This window comes from Sinocyclocheilus grahami, unplaced genomic scaffold (genome assembly GCF_001515645.1).
Source record: "Sinocyclocheilus grahami isolate Dianchi unplaced genomic scaffold, SAMN03320097.WGS_v1.1 scaffold339.1, whole genome shotgun sequence".
Classification (NCBI taxonomy): Eukaryota; Metazoa; Chordata; class Actinopteri; order Cypriniformes; family Cyprinidae; genus Sinocyclocheilus; species Sinocyclocheilus grahami.
In genome coordinates this window covers 848,287-855,614 of record NW_015505518.1, presented here as the reverse complement: position 1 = coordinate 855,614, position 7,328 = coordinate 848,287, and the positions used below count along the sequence as shown (strand labels likewise).

Below are 7,328 nucleotides of genomic sequence, written 5' to 3'. Positions count from 1 at the left end.
TTTAACATGGTGGCGCATCACAGACTAAAAGATATTATTAAGATTATCATGCCAGAAGAAGCGCCTCACGTGATCTCACGCAGCAGATCGTCATTGATATTTCAGTGATGTTTACATATGTTAGCTAGTGTGCTAGCTGCTTTCTACACTCACCCGGTACATTCAAAACGGAGGCGATTTCACTCCAGTGCTTCTCTTTCTTCTTACAGTTGTGATACATTTTCGACACATTATACAGACAGTCGTGTTACTATAAAATGTCAAGAAGCAGTTTCCTCCGTCTCCACTATCCAGCAGCTGTTTTGTGGTCGCGCATTGGCTAATGTGAAAGTACTGACGTAATCATATAGCCGTCATCATCCCAATTTAAATCCTAAATATCAAGCATGTTTGATATGATAGGGGTGGCCCCGATTTGTGTGCGAGCAGATCGGGAGGTGCAAGATTCGATCGGTGAGCGCCTCACACTACCAGATAATCCGTGCTGAACATCGGGCCCGATCGAGGGGCTCAACAAGATTTTTGCTCCGATTCTTGGGAGGGGGAAATCGGGGCTAAATCGGGCTAAAAATCCTATAGTGTGAGCCAGGCTTAAAGCCAGAAAGAACTAATCCACACTGAACTCAAGTGGAGCTCTAGAGTTCTCAGATGACGCGTACAGTTCTAGAATCAATCTGAGAATTCCAGAATCCTGCTAATTGGCTCTTTCCAGTGAAAGCAAACTGGACTGAAATGCCTTTGGTGCACCTGTGTGGGTCTGTTGTTTGGTGTGAAACCTACAGACTGGTTTGGTTTGGATTTAAAGCTTCAGAATGAATGTACTGGGTTGTGGTTTGGGGTGTGCAGTATATGCAGCTAACAGGACATGGGGACTATGGGTTCTTCTGACACATACACAAATACACACAGCAGGCTTGACATACAGTTTAACATCTTAACACTCTGGCATGCATGGATATTTTTTCTTTACTTTCATATTGTGTCTAAATCAGTGAAAATATTGTCATATATTTCTAAATGTCCACCTTTTAATGTCCATTCCTAGAACATGCTTATGATCGGTAAATTTATGAAGAAATTGTCCTGATAATGTTTCACTGCAAATTCAAAAGACAAAAACAAGAAATTATATGTATATTTTGCTTAAAGAATATTACGTTTTTAGAATAATTTAGTCCCCCCCTATTAAAATGGAGAACAGTTCTTAAATTGTAGTAATACTTCACAATGTTATGGTTTTTACTGTATTTTTATCAAACAAATGTGAACCTTGCAGAACATTAAAGACTTCATTCAGAAACATTAAAAATCTTACCGACCCCAAACTTTTTTTATAAAAATATAACTTTTTTTTGGGGGGGGGGGTGAATGCCCTTTCACCCTCCAATGAAGAAAAAAACTCTAATTTCTCACTAGCCTTAGCTAAATTTCTCTCTGCAATTTATCCTGTAACAGCCTCTCAATCGATCAGTTTAACATCTTCTGGGACTGAGCTGGTGCATGTGGTTAATATTGGATATGTGATTTTTTTAATGTAATATTTCGTTATTTTTTGCATTGCTTCTTGCTGGGGCTTTGGATTTGTGTTTCAGCTTGTGACGTGACCAATGCTTGCATTTACATGCCTGTATATGATGCAATCTGCTAATTCACTCTTTCTGTTCCCTCGTTCTTTACTCCAGAATGCCGATCTGAGTAACTATGTTTCTGGTCCAAAAGTGTATTATTTAATTTGTATGAATGTAAAATCTGTCAAAAGTCAAACACTGTCTATTTTATTATTTATGATTATCGAGGTCTGAACTTTGCATGCCGTGTGATGCCGTAGTAATGGACCAACCACTGAGCTTTATCAAGTCATATTCTCATTTATATAAACCACTTTTATAACTTTGGTTCAAATTTTCAGTCCAGTCCAGATGATTCACATCTACGATACCAAGTACTAGTCAATGCTGGCAAATCTGAAAAAAACAAAAACAAGAATGTGCTTATACATAGATTCTCAAGTCATGATTTTTAAGTAGCATAGATTAATATAATAGGAGTAAACTAATTCATTTAATGTTTTTTACTGTTATTTTTGTTTTGCATTCTACTGTTTTTACTATTTTTTTCACTATTACAGTTCTGTCTGGCTTCCTGAATGTAAAAAAAAGAAAAAGAAAAAAACCACTATTGTGCTGTAAACAAAAATTGCATATCGTTAATTGGATAACCGTGAATGACAACTACAAACTACCATAGCTAAAAGAATGTGGTTCTAGAACAAATGTCCCTTCACAAATGTGTTTTATTCTTGTTTCTGACAAACTATTGTTTTAAATCAATACTGTTTTTTGTAATGTAGGAATAATTTGATGACTGAACGCTATCTGTCTCAGGGGTGCGTTCAGGCACTGGCAAACACTGTATTCTGTCTGTCTAAAAAAGGCTATATGAAATAGGTATTTTGTATAATGTGTGAAAAAAGTCTTTTTGCTACTTTTGTATCTCGAGGATGAAGAGAACTACTTACCGTTACAGAGTCAGAATGTTACTGTTCAGTTTTAAAACAACCAAATGTAAGGTCATGGGAGAAGTCAACTTCAGTAAAGATGAAAGTTTAAAAAAAAGCTTTAACAGTCTGTTTTTTTGTTTGATGATTTGAAATATGTTTGAGGTGATGATATGCATGGTCATTGCTCACACTGACTGTAGGAAATACACTCACTGTTTTTAAAGCAGGTGTGACCAAATATTTGATTAGATGTATACTGCTATAACTGAAGGCTTTATTGCCTGTAGTGGGGCTTCATCTGTGCCAGCCTATTCAGATTAACTAAATATCTATAGCTTTTTTTGTTTGTTTTTGTTTTATCTGCACAAAGTGTGATGTTGCTCATAAATGTATTATATATACAGTATATATGTATACTACTGTACACTTTACAGCATATATGTAGTAATATTCATGTACAGTTTGGGCTCCTTTTGTATAAAGTTTTTAAAAGATTGATATCTGTAGATATGTGAATTTTTGCCAGTTTTTTTCTGTAGCTATTAACAGCAAGAAAAAGTACATATGCTTGTAATAAAGAAAGAGATTTAAATGTTTGAAAGCCTTGGGCCTCTTCTCTTTCCCAATGGCAGAAGGGATTGTTAGAATCAATGAAATATCACATCAACTAGTTTTGTATGTCACATTAAGAGGCTAATTTTTCTGGTGCTAGTGTGTTTGACTCAGCTCACCATATGGAGCTAATAACGAAGAAAACCCAGTGGCACAACATGTGTAGTTGTACAATATGACCCCAAGGTGGCAGCAAATTGTAACACACTGAGGCTGCTTCACGTCTACTACACTAAATATAACCAGGTCATCACTGAAATCTAAGAATTTTATATATATATATATATATATATATATATATATTTTTTTTTTATATTATGTGACAACACTTTAACTAGATAAACAGACAATAAGGATTGAAATAAAGGTTATTATTAGGACATTAGGAACATTTATTTTGGTGATATATGCTTCCACATCCAAATATTTAACCTTTCACATTTCCAAAAAAAAAATTCTTTAGAATAAATCCAAGAGATTTTATTCAAATCAAATAATAAAAACCATTATATTCATTCATAAATTTTGACATAGGGAGATTATATTGAAAAATCGTTATAATCTCACATACCTCATAGTAAAGTGTGTAGGATGCAATGACTTAATTATGGATTTGGATAAATGTATAGGTGTATCTTTACAGGATTTGGAGTACCCAATACCTCCTTTAAATGGATAGTTCACCCAAAAATGAACCTTCATTCATTAATTACTCAACCTCAGGTCTTTTCAAACAAATAAGAGCTTCAGAACCCAAATTAAGATATTTCTGATGAAATCCGTGAGCTTTCTGACCCTGCATAGACAGCAATGCAACTGAAACGTTCCCAGGCCCAGAAAGGTAGCAAGGACATCGTTAAAAAAGTCAATGTGACATCACTGGTTCACCCGTAATAGCTACAAAGCTACGAGAATACTTTTTATTAAACAATGACTTTATTCAACAATTATTATTCAAAAATAATAATGACTTTATTCAACAATTTCTTCTCTTGTGAGAGAAAATGTGATATTGCTTAAGTGTTGCTGAAAACCAGGTTATAATAATAATGTAATCATATATCATGCTCAACACTCAACAGGTAAGTGTCAAAATATCATAACTGGCCATTTCAATAAATGTAAATGAATCAGGATAAATAAAGACTGTGGCCCACAGACACTGCTGGAGGTGTCTTGAAGTTGTAATCCTTGGACTAAGTCTTTATTTAAAATGTTTAATGGAGTGTACGTTTATGTGTTCATAGATGTGTGTAAATGTGTGTGTGTGTGTGTGTGTGGCCATGCTCATGGACTTGTGAAATCGCTCTATTAGATCGAAATTGCTGTTATTTGCGAAGATTATTTATGAGTCATTTAACTTTTTGCGCTCTCTCTGGCAGTGCTAGATGGTTTGGTTCATTATTGATTTAAAATGTCTTTCAACGGTGCAGAACACACTGAGGTGCTGCTGAAGACCTCTTACTGGATTTGAGTTGGAAAGTGATGACACTTCTGTTTGATTTGTGTGGGGACCACTGTGGCTCCTGGAAGGGAATTTTGGTAAATGTTGTTTACAATTTGCAAAACCTTTCATCCATTTTATTGGTGAATGGATTTTAAACAAAGCTCTTTCTCAGCTGATTTACAATTCCCCTTCTGTGGATAACACCACCCTCATATAATCTATGTATATAGCATATACGGTACAGAACAAGGCCATTGGTTAAGAATGCTTTGAATGCAAAGAAAGTCAAGGACGGTGAAAGTATTCTTCCTATCTATTTAAAAATGTCAGGTTACATGCAGCAGGCCCATTCCACTCGCCCCATGCATCTTCACCTCTACATTTCTGTGGCAGAAAGCATGTCAAACGACAGTGAAGATTCTGACCTTGCCGTCACAGTGGTAACCTCACAGTTGCCTCCAGCACTGACCTTGAGCAATAAATGCGACAGAGAGCAAAGCGAAGGAGCGAGAAAAAATGAGAGAAAGGGCAAGTGAGTCGTCAAACTGTCCCCTCTTAACCTCTTATTATAAAATAACAAATTGCTCTGAAATTTCATTTCGGTTCCTAGATTTCTCGTTAGTCTTGAAGTGCGCTGCTGGAGATGCTGAACAAGCTCACTGATACTTGTTATACTCTTAAAGCAGACAAGATAAATCATGGCATGAACCAAAACGCTGCAATCTATAGAAACCGTTCATAATGCTGAAGGTGCTATAAATGATTTTATCATTATTATTATTATTATATTGCACATAAACAAATCCACTGCTGGCCTACATCTAAATTTCATATTTTAAACCCAGTCTGTCATTCCGGAGACAATCATTGAATACAGCTGTTAAAATTGGACTTGGTCATCTAAAGAACTGTCAAATAAATGAACAGGCGATATTTATTTATGCAAAGATTTTTTTTTTTTAAACCAGAGGCCAGTTTATCACCTTTAAACTGCTTTATCAAAGACCTTATTTTGTCCACATTGAATACATCTTCACTTGGTGTGTCTCTAAAGAGTCCTCTGAAGAAAGACATGCATGCGTTGCAATAAATTATATTAGAGGATAACAGACGTCACTTTCAAAAGCAAGGATGGATCAAGTTGAAAGCCATCTTGATTTGAAAGCCACTATTTGCATAAGCAGACTTTAGAAGATTGAATATCAGAAGAGGAATATGCTTTATTATACTGATCAAGGGTCAAAACACGCAGGTGTTTTTAAAGACCAATATAGAAAATGAAATCCAGCCGGAGGGATATTACAAAAAAAAAAAGTCTCTGTGCTGAAACAGGTTGTTCTCGATCTTTTAATTGACACAGACACTGTATGATAGGCTATTTTCAAATTATGATCGAATGCTTATTCTTTCAAAGTCTTAATAAAATAGATTTATTTTTGACAGATGGTCTCATTTAAAGCTACTGGTTTTGTCAATAACAGTCTGTGTTGACAGTGTTCTCAATATATATGCACCTGTGAGAGACATAAGCGTACATGAGCTACAGTCTGCATTATATAACGCATAATTACCTGTTATTGATCTATAAAACGATTGAACTAACAGCCGGTTTCTCTTTCAGTCAAAACGTTTTCAAGCATTGCCAGTGGAGGACACTCTGCTCCTGACAACCACTCCAGCCTCAGAAACATGTAATGTGCTAGAAACGAACAGAAAGACAAGAAACCTTTGTTTGTTGTGATTGTAAAATGACTATTTTACAAAGAAAAGAAATGCTGATTGTTCACAATATAGCTTGACACTGTTATAATGCAAGCACGCAGGGACAGGCTGTTATAATGATGTTATAATTGCAGATAATGAAATTCAATTCATTTATTTCCAAAGTAATCTGGGATTTATCTTTTTTTTTATCATTTATCGTCCAACCATCATCACGTTTGAGTGTGTTTCTGAATTGTGCAGACTTATCCATGATAACAGATGATGGTGGACACATTTACAGTAGGCTAACAATAATTCAACATATAATTAAATACAAAATCTTCCTGTAATTTGATCCTTCAAGTCAGTTAGGTTCACCAAAATTAAGTGTCCTATTAGTGTTTGTTGTGAGCATATAAACCAGTCCTGTAATTACTGATAGAACTAAAGGGCTTCCGAAATGTTGCACCTTCGATTTTACGCATTTAAGCCTACTATGCGTGAAACAACGTCCAATTGAAATTCATTAATAACGATTCAAAACGTTTTCAAGCATTGCCAGTGGAGGACACTCTGCTCCTGACAACCACTCCAGCCTCAGAAACATGTAATGTGCTAGAAACGAACAGAAAGACAAGAAACCTTTGTTTGTTGTGATTGTAAAATGACTATTTTACAAAGAAAAGAAATGCTGATTGTTCCCAATATAGCTTGACACTGTTATAATGCAAGCACGCAGGGACAGGCTGTTATAATGATGTTATAATTGCAGATAATGAAATTCAATTCATTTATTTCCAAAGTAATCTGGGATTTATCTTTTTTTTTTAATCATTTATCGTCCAGCCATCATCACGTTTGAGTGTGTTTCTGAATTGTGCAGACTTATCCATGATAACAGATGATGGTGGACACATTTACAGTAGGCTAACAATAATTCAACATATAATTAAATACAAAATCTTCCTGTAATTTGATCCTTCAAGTCAGGTTAGGTTCACCAAAATTAAGTGTCCTATTAGTGTTTGTTGTGAGCATATAAACCAGTCCTGTAATTACTGATAG

At 35.3% G+C, this 7,328-nt stretch overlaps 1 protein-coding gene across 2 annotated transcripts in view; it reads right to left on the bottom strand.

Moving 5' to 3' along the window:
• Window positions 1-1,680: 1,680 nt before the first annotated feature.
• Window positions 1,681-7,328, bottom strand: part of sox1b (SRY-box transcription factor 1b) — a 34,971-nt gene continuing 29,323 nt past the window's right edge. Inside the window, exon 2 of one of the 2 annotated variants that reach the window (XR_001611094.1) lies at window positions 1,681-1,964. The gene's annotated coding sequence lies outside the window, so the exon portion shown is untranslated. Of the gene's footprint in view, window positions 1,965-6,812; window positions 6,879-7,328 lie in introns of those variants that run through there. The other variant, XR_001611095.1, reaches the window with a different exon arrangement.